Here is a 14437-nt window from a genome sequence, read left to right on the forward strand (position 1 = left end):
CGTCCACCGAGTTCTAGTGGACAACGGGAGCTCAACAGACATCCTTTACTACCCTGCGTTCCAGCAGATGGAGATTGCAAAAGAGCGCCTGATCCCGGCGTGCACGCCCCTCGTTGGCTTTGGGGGAACCCGGGTCCATCCTTTAGGATCCGTCACATTGGCGGTGACAGTAGGAGACTACCCACAACAAATAACCAAGGATGTTTCCTTTCTAGTGGTTGATTGCTCCTCAGCATATTATGCCATACTTGGACGACCCACTCTCAACGCATGGAAGGCCATCACTTCTACCTACCATCTGATGATCAAGTTTCCCACTGAACATGGAGTTGGAGAACTGCGCGGAAATCAGGTGACTGCACGGGAATGTTACGTGGCCATGATGGAGATGGATGACCATGTACAGGCAATGAACATCGAAGAATAAAGAACAGTGGCAGAACCCGTGGAGAAATTGGAAGAGGTACAACTAGATGATTCGAGGCCCGACCGGACCACCAGGATAGGAACCTCGGTCGACCAAACGGTTCGACATGCCCTCCTACTGTTCCTCAAAGAAAACCAAGACGTATTTGCATGGAGCCATGACGACATGCCTGGAATAGATCCGGCAGTCATAGTCCATAAATTGAACGTGTCACCTTCGTTTTCTCCAGTTCGACAAAAGAAGCGCGTGTTCGCCCCCGAAAGGGATCGAGCCGCAGCAGAGGAAGTGCAGAAGCTACGGGAAGTAAACTTCATACGAGAGGTGTACTACCCAGATTGGCTGGCAAACGTGGTAATGGTCAAGAAATCAAACGGGAAGTGGAGAATGTGTGTTGACTTCACGGATCTGAACAGAGCATGCCCTAAAGACATTTACCCACTCCCGCGCATTGACACCTTAGTGGACTCCACCGCGAGACATGAATTGATGAGTTTCATGGACGCATTCTCGGGGTATAATCAAATCAAATTGGATAAAGGTGATCAAGAGAAAACATCATTTGTGACAAGCCAGGGGATTTTTTGCTACAAGGTGATGCCGTTCGGGCTCAAGAACGCGGGAGCCACGTATCAACGATTAATGAACAAAATGTTCACGCACCAAATTGGCAGAAATGTCCAGGTCTATGTGGATGATATGTTGGTGAAAAGCGCAAAGGTGTCCGACCATCTGAGGGACCTCCAAGAGACATTCGACACTCTTCGGACGTATAGAATGAAGCTGAATCCAAGCAAATGCACATTCGGAGTTACTGCTGGAAAATTCTTAGGATTCATGGTGTCCCAGCGGGGCATTGAAGTCAACCCGAAGAAAGTGAAAGCGATTATGGAGTTATCTCCTCCGAGGACGGTAAAGGAAGCGCAAAGCCTGACAGGGAAGATAGCAGCCTTAAATAGGTTCGTATCGAGAGCAACAGATAAGTGTCTCCCTTTCTTCAGAATACTAAGGAGATCTTTCGAGTGGACGGACGAATGCCAAAGGGCATTTGAAGAGTTGAAGGCATATCTCTCTACCCCTCCATTGCTTAGCCCGTCTATGCCGGGGAGGAATTATTCCTGTACCTTGCCGTCTCATCGGCAGCGGTAAGTGCGGCTCTCATCAGAGAGGAAGGGAAGATACAGAAGCCCGTGTACTTTGTAAGCCGGGCGTTACGAGGCGCAGAGGAGAGATACCCACGGATGGAGAAACTCGCCTTCGCACTCGTAACTGCAGCTCGAAAACTGAAGCCATATTTTCAAGCACATACAATAATAGTCCTGACGGATCAGCCCTTGCGAAGAGCAATGAACAATCCTGAAACTGCCAGACGGATGGCTTTGTGGGCTATCGAGCTGAGTGAGTACGATATCCAATACCAGCCACAAACAGCTTTGAAAGGACAAATACTGGCAGACTTCATCGCGGAATTCACTACACCTGACGAGAAGGGGGCAGAAGAGACGCCCACATGGAGAATTCACATAGACGGATCCTCAAATAAGCATGCAAGAGGAGTCGGGGTTGTACTCCGCACCGCGGAAGGAGATAAGGTTGAATGCATGATCTGTCTGGAGTTCCCCACTACAAATAACGAAGCGGAGTATGAGGCCCTGGTGGCAGGATTGGAACTTGCAATAGCGGCCGGGGCCAGGAAGGTAGTAGTCTACTCCGATTCTCAAATCGTAACCAGCCAAGTTAATGGGAGCTATGATTGCAGGAATGAACAAATGAGAAGGTACCTCGGAGAAGTGAAGGGTCTAACGAGCGACCTCCAATTCACGATAGCTCGAATCCCAAGAGAAGAGAATCAAGAGGCGGACCGACTCGCAAAGGTTGCTTCGGCCGAACCCATGATCGCTCCAGAATAGGTATTGTCCTTTGTCCAACATTCATCGCTACTAAATAACGTTCGAATGCAGGAATTAAGCACTAAGGACGATTGGACAGTTCCAATTGTGGTGTACCTTAAGGACGGCAAGCTGCCAGACAGCAAGGTAGACGCAAGGAAATTGAAGGTTAGGGCTGCCCGATTCACACTAATTAAAGGCATCCTCTACAAAAGAGGATTCTCCCGACCATATCTAAGATGCTTGGGCCATGACGAAGCAGACTACGTGATGAGGGAAGTTCATGAAGGAATTTGTGAAAACCACTCGGGATCAAGGTCTCTGGTACACAAGCTACTCCGAGCAGGGTATTATTGGCCGACAATGCAGAAGGATGCCCATATGTACGTTAGAGCCTGCGATAAGTGTCAACGGTTTGGCAATCTTATTAGACAACCAACGGAGGAACGCACACCCATGACGGCCCCATGGCCGTTCGCACAATGGGGGTTAGACATCATGGGTCCATTTCCAATAGCGGCAAGACAACTGAAGTTCTTGGTAGTTAGTATCGACTACTTCACCAAGTGGGTGGAAGCAGAAGCTCTTGCTACTATCACAGAGAAAAACATTCGCAACTTTGTATGGAGAAGTATTATTTGCCTATATGGGATCTCGAGAGTGCTTGTTTCAGACAAGGGGAAGCAATTCGACAATGATGCATTCCAAGACTTTTGCTCTCAGCTGGGAATCAAGAATCACTACTCGTTGCCCGCTCATCCACAAGCCAATGGACAAGTTGAAGTCACAAACCGGTCCTTGTTAAAGATTATCAAGACCCAGCTCGAGGGGGCAAAAGGCATATGGCCAGACGAACTACCAAGTGTGCTATGGGCATACAGAACAATGGCAAGAACACCAACAGGAGAGACATCGTTTCGATAGGCATTCGATACTGAGGCCCTCATACCGGCAGAAGTGGGATTGACGAGCTACCGTGTGCAAAGCTACGACGAAAGCAAGAATGTTGAAGCGTTACGTCTAGAGCTTGACCTTATGGATGAAGTTAGGGCAGCAGTAGCCCAGAGACTGGCGCGGTACCAAGACATGATGGCAAAACATTACAACTCCAAGGTCCGGCACCGAGACTTCAAGGTTGGAGATCTAGTGTTACAAAAAGTGCTTGGCGCTACAAAGGATGCATCCCTGGGAAAGTTGGGTCCTAACTGGGAAGGCCCATACAGAATCATCTCATGGCGCAGGAAAGGAACGTACTACTTGGAGACATTAGACGGAAGGAAGTTGGGCCATCCTTGGAACACGGAGCACCTGAAGAAGTACTACCAGTAGTGCAGCAGTCACAAAACGATACCTACTGCCTTATTTTCAGTTTAATTTTAGACAGTCATAGCTTTTACTTTTTAGGACTCAAGTTTTGTTTTCCATTGACAATTTGGTTTGTTGAACTTATGAGAGGAATTTTTATTTAGAAAATACGAAGTGCATGCTGTTGAAAAACCTACGAGTCCACAAAGTGGAAGGATCATCCTAAAGGGGTGAAAAACCTACGAGTCCACAAAGTGGACAGATCATCCCAAATGGGTGAAAAACCTACGAGTCCACAAAGTGGAAGGATCATCCTAAAGGGGTGAAAAACCTACGAGTCCACAAAGTGGACAGATCATCCAAAGTATGAAAATCTACAAGTCCACAAAGTGGACGGATCACCCAAAAGGTGAAAAGAGTATGAAGCCCACAAAGTGGACGGATCACCCAAAATGTGAAGAGTCTACGAAGTCCATAAAGTGGACGAATCATCCAAAGGATGAAAAACCTACAAGTCCACAAAGTGGATGGATCATCCAAAGGATGAAAAACCTACAAGTCCACAAAGTGGACGGATCACCCAAAGGGTGAAAAATCTAGAAGTCCACAAAGTGGACCGATCATCCCAAGGATGAAAACCTAAGTCCACAAAGTGGACGGATAATCCTAAGGATGAAATTCTACTAGTCCACATGGTGGACGGATCATCTGAAGGATGAAAATTTTACAACTCCATAAAGTAGACGGACCATACAAAAGATTAGAAAACCTAGTTCACAAGGTGGACGGGTATCAAAAATACATCTGAAAGTCCGAATAAAGGACGGACGTCTAAAAATTTTCACTGGAGACGGGTTACCAAAATAAGATAAACATGCGATGGATAATAATCAAAGCAAACGAGCAATAAAAGATTCGATAAGTTAAGATGTAAAATTACAAACGACGGTTCAACAAGTTTGTTTACAACGACAAGAATTTTTTATAAAATTTTTTACAAGTACTACGCATTCTTTTGCGAGTTATCAATTTGACCGTCGTCAGGCTGACTTGGAGGATGGGCTTGACCTTCATCAACTGGAGCCGTGACAGCAAACACTTCATTGGTACTCTCTGACCTGACGGATTGTGCAAGTGTTTGCCCTTGAGCATCGATTGAAATATGGGACACGTCCAAATCAGGATACGACGACTTCAGCTGACGGATGGCGTCGTCGAATCCGTCAGCGAAAGAACTCCCAAGCTCTGACAGAAGGAGGTCGGAGTCACGATACTCCTGGACGGCTATCTCTTTCGCGTTATTGAGTTTAGACTTTTTCTCCGTCAACTCCTTCTCTTTGTCCTTCAAAATCTCGCGCAAGTGTTCATTCTCCTTTTCCACCTCCCCTCTGACTTGCTTCGAGTATTTGAGTTTTCTGTCCACATTGATCTTGTAGGTCTTCAGCTCGTGCAGCTTATCCTCCACCGTCTGGTTCTTCTTTCTCAGACGGTCCATGGTTGTCTCATGATTGAGACAACGGCCAAATAAGCCTTTCATCATCAACATGGCCTGGAAGCAAAATACAACGTTATGGTAATGACGGGTGGAAAAGAACTTCGCAAAACTAGTAGACGGATTCAAAGTTACCTGTGCAAGGGTGAAAAGGCCCGTCTCACCCATTGCCTCCGTTGTGTGGTTGCCGAGGTCCGCGTAATCGTCAACCGTCAACATGGACGATATCTTTTCAAGGGCATAGCTAGAGTCTTCCCGAAAGAGAACGGGTGGTTTCTCCACAGTAGGGACGGGACCCTTCATCAAGCCTTTGCCCTTTCCATGCTTGAAGGGTATTTTCTCGGCTCCCAATGCCACGACGGGCTCTGGTGTGGCCTTTTGTTTCTTTGGAGGATGGTCAATTTTTTCTGGTTGATTCCGCTTTGACGGAACGGTTGGGGCCGTCTCCTTTGCTTGACCCCCTCCTATTTTTTCTTCGCTGCCTGTTATTTGATGAAGGCCCTCCTCTTGGCAGTGTCCATCTCTGTAAATCAAAGACGGATGAGAAAGCCAAAGTTAAAAACACTTTAAAAAGACGGAGATGGTTGTGACGGACTTACGTTTTCGAATTCTGTTATCGTAGTGACGGGCGGAAGATGAAGGTTCGGGTCCGTCACAATACCAGTGTAGCGTATCAAAAGTGACGAGCTGTGCCCACGTCCTCTCTTGCAGTTTTGTCTTGTTGAAAATTTTTTCCAGAAAACTCCACTGTTCTAAGTTAACTTGTGGACGGTCTCGAGCTGTGAAAAAGACGGTTACACCTTAAAACATAAAAAGTTTTCAAAGATTAAGTTGACGGAAACAAAAGCAATGACATACCCGACGGAGGCATTATGCCCCATGTAGTGTCGACGGGCATATGTGTCCTATCCCCTGGACGACACATCCATTCGTCCCCCTCTAAAAAGAAATACCGACTCTTCTAGTCTCTATTTGAGTCCGGTGTGTCATTGACGAGCCTCAACAATTTGCTTCTAGCAGCAAAACTGTACATACCTTTTGACTTGACGATCTCTGTTGGACGATAGCAGTGGAAGAATTCTTCCACCGTCAACCTTCGGGCACCGTCAGACATTGCTCCATATAAAACTTCTACCCCAATGAACACCCTCCAGGCGTTTGGGGAGATTTGGGTGACGGATAGGCCAAGGTACTAAAGAAGACGATGGTGGAGAGAACTTAAGGGAAATCTAAGCCCCACCTTTAAGGCTTGCTCATAGATCCCAACACCGTTGACTCCCCTGTAGTAACATTTTTCTGATGGTTGGGGAAGACGTAGACGGATGTTGTCTGGGATTTGGTACTTGGTTCTAAGTGTTCTGAGGTGGGATTCAATGATTGTGGACCTAAAGTCATTTACCGTCCAAAGGGGCAGCATGACGAACTCTCTCAGACCATCCGGTCCAATCGTAGATTGAACGGGGGGATCCACACCGTCTAAATCACTACTCGATGACTCTGAGCTATCCGTCTCCAGACCTTCGTCTTGGGAAGAAGAGGTACTGGACGGATTCCTTTCTTCACTTGAAGCGTCAGGATCTCTTGGACCTGACGGGAATTTTTCATCGTAGCTCGCCCCGTCGCGAACAAACGACTGATTACTTGACGCACTAGACATGACCTACATTTATGACGGTATAACCTAAGACACTGACGGGTCTAAAGTGCACATGTATATATAACAAAAATAATAAAATAAATAAAAATGACGGGAGAAGGGTTTGGAGTACATACCAAATTGAGGTGGCTCCCAGTGCGAGATGATGGATGAGATTAGTTGGATGACAGGAATGCACAATAATAATGACGGTAGCGCTCTGCTCATAAATTTTTGATAAGAATAGATAATGAAGGGAGAAATGGTAGGCTTTTATAGAGCAATGAGCACGGAATACGAAGCATCGCCTCGTTTTGGGGGAACTGCCAATTTGTAACAACCATGTGTCCTTCGTCAGAAGTACAGGCCACGTATCCTCCGTCATTGTACACTAAGACCGTCCCATCTCAATACATTGCTTTAAGTCATTCCATGAATCCATCAAGTTTCAAAGACAAATCCAAGGACTGAAGGGGGCAACTGAAGGGGATAAAAATAGGAGATGGATATTCCCATAAAACTTAAAGGGACAGAAAGCATGAAGATGGATCGACACCGTAGGTGACGCGACTATGACGGTTAAATTTTGCTAAGTATCCGTCAGGTATGAATTAATTGTAGATTCCAGGTTGCATGTCATTTGATATGTTTCAAATGAACTTTTGCTTTATCCCCACGCAAACGTGCACACTTGGACTTCTTGCGACACACGTTTGAGAAGACTCCTATATGGAGAGGAACTTGAGAAGGAAGTTGTATCCTAAAAGAAAGGCAATTCCACTCAATATAAATACCCTAGAAACCCTAGATATGAAGGTACGCACAATATTCTTAACTCTGGCATTCTAGGGTTAAAGAAACAAGATTCTAACTTGACCTTCAGAGGGTTTTTGGCCGGCACCACACCGGTGCTCTCTTTTAGGTCATTTATTTTCTTTTTGCAGGTGTTGCTTTAGTTTGAGGAGTGCTTGCAACTCACTGGTGATATTTTCGGCATCATCAGCCGAGTTACACCAGTCACCTTTGACAGTTCTTTCTTTCTTTTTAGGACTCACAACCATCACCATAGCCCGAAGCATTCTAGCCTACTAATTTATGTGTATAATCAGTTGGCGCCATCTGTGGGGAAACATAATGAAAAAAGTTTCTAAGTGTTAACTTCTTTGCTCTTTCCAAGAAAAATGGTTGCGTGGTTCAGACTAGGTCAATGGCCATCAGTCCAGGACACTAGGAGAGTGGAAACGCCTCTAGTCACCCAAATCGTGCCCCACCACCGCCATGATCGTCCAACAACAGTTACAGTCCATGGCATTTGCAATGGCAAAACTGACACAACAGAATCAAGAGTTAACTAGAGAAGTTAATAGACAACGTCATCAGCAACATGGTGGAGAATAAGGCCAAAATTTAGAAAATGAAGGGGTTGAGAACAATGCTAAAGGAGACATTTAGAGAGGGAGATGGATCAGATGAAAAGAGCCATTGAAGAGATGAAGGATTCCATGAGGAGCAAACCATGTGGATGATCTTGTCCACATGATTGATTCTCCCTTCATTGCGTCCATCACAAGTCATCCCTTGACTTCCAAGTTCCAAATGCATACCCTAGACTCATATGATGGGGCGCGTGATCCTTGTGATTATATTGCCACGTTCAAAACAACCATGCATCCCCAAGGTGTTCTAGACGAAATCATGTGTAGAGTCTCTACTACCACCTTGAAAGGCCCAGCCAAAGCATGGTTTAGTAAGCTACCGCCAAATACCATAACTTCATTTTAGGAGTTAAGTAAGTTGTTCGTCAATAATTTTGTTGGGGGACAAAGGCAAAAGCATTTCTCGTCCAGCTTGTTGAACATAGAACAAGGAGAAAATGAAAGCCTGCGTACTTTTATTAGCCATTTTAATAGAGAAGCTCTATTGGTGGACGAGATGGATGACAAGATCCTCTTTGCAGCTTTCTACAATGGAGTTAGTTCAGACCTGTTCATTCACAAGCTATACAATCAGGAGCCTCAGACGGTGGCAGAATTAATACATTCAGCCCAAAGTTTCATGAATGCAGAAGATGCAATTATTGTCAAGGAGAAGAAGAAATGTGAACGACTGGAAAGTGGCTATTACACCATCCAAAGCAAGGTTCTCGTCCAAAGAAAGCCAAAATAGGGGAGAAAAGGGATCGCGACAACAAGAAAGCAGGGTCGTCTTTATGATGATACTCCAACTACACTCCCTTGAATACTCCGCTTGATCAAGTATTAATGCAGATCAAAGAAGATCCATCCTTGAAGTGGCCTAAGAGGATGAAAGGAGATCCTAGCAAGCGGAACAAAAGCAAGTACTGTCATTTTCACTGAGACCATGGACATGATACGAACGAATGCTATGACTTGAAGCAGTAGATTTAAGCTCGTATTAACCAAGGAAATTTGAAAAAATTTCTTGGGCGAGACCACAAGGACAAGAGATAGCTAATGAAAGCAAAGCAGAGGAACCAACATATTCACCACTTGGAGAAATAAGGATCATTGTAGAGGGTACATCAATAGGAAGCTTGTCCAAAACCAAGAAGACCTACCTACAGGAAGTCTAGAATGTTCAAATTTGGACGACCACCAAGGATTAGAGAAGATGAGCCTGCCATTATTTTTACAGGCGAAGATGCAAGATGATTGCACATCCTCATGATGATGCGATTGTCATTACTTTGATGATTGCAAATTATACAACTAGAAGGGTGTTAATAGATAATGGGAGTTCAGCAGACATCCTCTACTATCCAACCTTCCAGCAAATGAGGATTAACAAAGAATTACTTCATCCAATAAATGTGCCATTGATCAGGTTTGGAGGAATGAAGGTTTTACCGGTAGGCACCATCTCTTTGCCAGTCGTGGTTGGCTCTTAAGTCTTATCCCTAGCAAATCAATAAGGAAGTGAATTTCTTTGTTGTACACTGTTCGTCCTCGTATAATGTCATTATTGGACGACCAACTTTGAACAGTTGGAAGGCTGCAATGTCCACTTACCACTTATTTGTCAAGTTTCCAACAGAGTATGGCATTAGAGAAGTACAAGGAGATCAATTAGCTGCTAGAGAATGTTACTTAGCCATGTTAGCCATTGGAAGATGTACCATTAGACGAGTCCAACCTAGAGAAATTTACCAGGATTGGAACAAGTATGGGGGAGAAGATGAAGTAGGATCTCGTTAGATTCCTCAAAAAGAGCACATATGTTTTTGCTTGGAGTCATAAAGACATGCTTGAAATTGACCCAAGTGTGATCACTCACCGTTTAAACGTGTCCTCGTCTTACAAGCCTATCCGTCAGAAGAAGAGAGTGTTTGCCCCAGAACGAGATAATGCCATCAAAGAAGAAGTTGATTAGTTACCGCAGAGTTCATCCACGAAATTTACTACCCTAACTAACTAGCTAATGTAGTAATGGTAAAAAAGGCCAATGACAAATGGAGGATATGCGTGGATTTCATAGATTTAAACAAGGCATGTCTTAAGGACAGCTATCCTCTTCCATGCATTGATTAGTTGGTGGATTTAACAACTAGACATCAGTTGCTAAGCTTCATGGATGTGTTCTTAAGGTACAACAGATTAAGATGGACGAGGCAGACCAGAAGAAAACATCCTTCATCATAAGCCAAGGTTTGTTTTGTTACAAAGTAATGCCCTTTGGTCTGAAAAATGCAGGAGCTACCTACCAGAGGCTAGTTAACTATATGTTTCGTCCACAAATTGGGCGAAACGTTAAAGTATATATGGACGACATGTTGGTTAAGAGCGCGAAGGAGATGCAGCATTTGGACGACCTTCAAGAAACCTTTGATACATTTAGGCTATATAAGATGAAGTTGAATCCAAGCAAATGTTCCTTCAGAGTTGTGTCGAGGAAATTCCTTGGTTTTATGGTTTCACAAAGAGGGAATGAAGCAAACCTTGATAAGATCCAAGCGATTTTGAACATGGAGCCCCCAAAGAATACCAAGGACGTCCAGAGCCTCACTGGACAAGTAGCTACCCTTAACATGCTTGTTTCAAAAGCTAATGACAAATTTTTTCCATTTTTCAAAGTGTTAAGAAAAGTATTTGAATGGACAGATGAGTGCCAACAAGCATTTGAAGACTTGAAGGCTTATCTTACTTCAACTCTGCTATTATCTACCAAGAGAAGAGTTGTATCTCTATCTAGCGGTGTCTCCTCATGTAGTAAGTTCAGCTTTAATTAGGGAGGAAGAAAAAGTACAAAAGCCTGTCTACTACACCAACAAAGCTTTAAGAGGAGCTAAAGGACGATACCCAGCCATGGAAAAGCTCACATTTTCATTGGTGACAGCAGCAAAAAAGCTTAGGCCTTATTCTCAAGCTCATATAACCAACGTTCTAACAGATCACCAATTAAAGAAGGCCAAGAACAAGTGGATCTTAGTGAGTTTGATGTGCGGTACAAACCAAGAGACGCAATAAAAGCTCAATTCCTAGCATATTTCATTGTTGAATTCACTCCTTCCAAGGAGCAACACAGTGAGGGATAGGGGCAAAGCAGTGGATCGTTTGTGTAGATGGCTCATCCATGCAGCATGCAGGAGGAATTGGGCTTGTTCTACACTCACTAGAAGGAGATCATTTGGAGTATGCAGTCCATCCACAGTTGTAGACAACCAATAATGAAACAGAATATAAAGCCCTATTTCACGGTTTGCAGTTAGTGAAATCACTTGGAGTAGACTCAGTCCTTGTCCAAGGAGACTCTCAATTGGTGATAGGCCATGTAAATGGGACATGTGAAGCCAATGAAGAACGTATGAAGAAGTACTTAGGAAAAGTTAAGAAATGCATAAAAAGCTTCGCAACAGTCCAGTTCCAACAAATACCAAGGGAAGAAAATACAGAAGCTGACGTTTTAGCCAAGACGGCATCTGCGGACGAGATAGTGGGTGATCAATTTAAAATCCAATACATTCTGAGCATAGACATGCTGGAAGTGAATCAAGTAGATGGAGTTACCAGTTGAACCACCCTAATTATGTCTTATCTCAAGGAAAGAGTTCTCCCAGATGATAAGATAGAGGCAAGAAAACTAAAGGTCAGGGCGGCGAAGTTTGTCCTTATGGACGAGGTACTTAACTCTATTTGAGGTGTTTAAATCTAGACAAGTTTCTTTATTTCCTGAGAGACGTCCATGAAGGGGCTTATGGAAACCATTCAGGGGCCAAATACCTCATCTATAAGATGATCCGTGTAGGATATTACTGGTCGTTTATGCAAGCAGATGTTAAAGCATGTGATAAGTCTCAAAGATACAACAACATACCTAGGCAACCATTAGAGTATCTTACTCCAATGGTGGCCCCTTGGCCCTTTGCCTAGTGGGGACTTGACATCCTCGGTCCCTTCCCCATGGGGACGAGACAAATGAGGTTCTTGATAGTAGGGATTGATTACTTTACTAAATGGGTGGAAGCAGAGCTCGTGGTCACTAAATGAAATGTCAGAAATTTCGTCTGGAAAAACATAATTTGCCGCTTTAGAATTCTTAGGGTGCTCGTCTCAAACAACGAACGCCAATTTGATAATACACCATTCAAAGAATTTTATAAGCAGTTAGGAGTCAAGAATCATTACTCTTCACCTTCCCATCCACAAGCAAATGGGCAAGCTAAAGTTGCAAACCAATCTTTGTTGAAGATCATCAAGACTCGGCTTAAGAGGGCAAAAGGGATATGGTTGGATGAGTTATCCAGCATCCTTTAGGCGTAAAGGACGATAGTAAGGACTTCAACTAAATAGACTCCTTTTAAATTGGCATATGGAAATGATGCGGTCATACCCGTAGAGGTCAATCTAACTAGCTACAGGGTGGCTCATTACAACAATGAGGAGAATGTAAAACAACTTCGTTTGAGCCTTGACCTTGTGGACGAGGTGAGGATGGATGCAGAATAGAGGGTGGCTTGTTACAAAAACTTGATGGCCAAGCATCATGATGCGCTGGTGAAGCCATGACAGTTCAATATTGGAGATCTCGTCCTGAAAAGGGTATCATTGGCTACAAAGGACCCCGCTCATGGAAAGTTAGGGCCTAATTAGGAAGGACCATTTAGAGTCATCAATTCCAAAAGACGAGGTTCATACTACTTGGAAGTCTTGGATGGACGAAAGCTAGAGCACCCGTGGAATGTGGAGCATTTGAGGAAGTACTACCAGTAAAGAAGATTCGTCGGGAAGGTCGGCGTGGACTAGTCTAAAGATTGCTAGTGATTTCTAGTAGTTTATTTATGTTATCTTTCAGCACTTATGTTTTTCAACAGTATCTTATGTTTTCTAGCATTTGAATTCCCTAAAAAGAAATAGCTACTAATATGTGCTATGGACGATGTCATGAACAAAGTCCTTGTATATAAAGCAATTTGAATTCCCCAAAAAAAGGACTAAGTGCTGGCATGGACGATGTCTTTGCACAATGCTACGTACCAAGTTCTCTGATGTTTATGGACAATGTTATGTACAGTTATTGTATATAAAATAATTTGAATTCTCTAATTTAAGTGTTGATTGTGAAATTAATGTCCATATTAAATTAAAAGCGTTTAAAATCTCTGAATGTGGAGATGTATCATCATGAGCCATCTTTAGAAGAGGAAAAGGCAAATTGCCATAAAACCTAAGGCAATAATGATAAGTGCAAAGGGAAGGAATAAACCTCCCAATACATTTGTCCAAAAATAAAGGACGAAAAAAAGCATGCATGCAATACATCTTATATGGACGACACATCCAATTTGCTGGGTAATCCAAGCTTTAAGAAAATATATAGCTAAGTACCACTCCAAGAACAAGTCTAAGGACGAGGAAAATATTCATATTCCAAAATAAAGTCTTATCTATAGACGAAGAATACTTGGAATTGAAGTTGGCAATAAAAATATGGACAAAAGCATGTTCATAAATAAAAAGGTAAACAACTACCGTCCAAAAACCTACTGTATCAAGCCAAAAAAAGGCAATTGTATAAAATACTCGTCCTTAAACATGGATGCGTTAATGTACTTGTAGAAAATTAAAATGGACCAAAACAATGGACCCCCTAAAAAAAAAAGACAAAAGCAAAACAACGAACAAGAAAATAGATAAAATAGAAATCATTTCAAGGGGATAAACCACAGGGGGCATCGCCACCAGACTTAGAGCTGTCTATAGCAGTAAAAGGAGTGGAAGCATCATCTTCAACATTCAAATCTTTTGAACTTTTTTGAAGCAGGGAACTTTCAGCTATAGTACGAAGCTTGATGGAATCAAATTTCATTTCAAGGAACAACTCAAGAGCGTCCATACGAAAATCTTCAAAGCCTACTGCATAGTTCGTGTCCAAAAGATCAGTGACGCTTTGGACGACTTGAATTCCCTGATCACTCCGTCTTTGGCTTGACTCAAGGACGATTTGAGCTCTACATTTTGCTTCTACAGATGGTCCAGACGAGTGTCCTTTTCCATAATGTCCATCCTTAATTATTCTACTAAATTCTTCAACTCCTCCACCTCAGCCTCAAGCTTCATCCTTTCCCCCATCCTGCTGCTTGACTCCTTCTCCATATCACAGATTTTTGCCTCAAGCCTAACCCTGGCGTGGTCCAATTCATAGGCCTACCTAGACGCTGCCATAAACTTTGGCAT

The sequence above is a fragment of the Castanea sativa genome, chromosome 11 (assembly GCF_040712315.1).
Source record: "Castanea sativa cultivar Marrone di Chiusa Pesio chromosome 11, ASM4071231v1".
Classification (NCBI taxonomy): domain Eukaryota; kingdom Viridiplantae; phylum Streptophyta; class Magnoliopsida; order Fagales; family Fagaceae; genus Castanea; species Castanea sativa.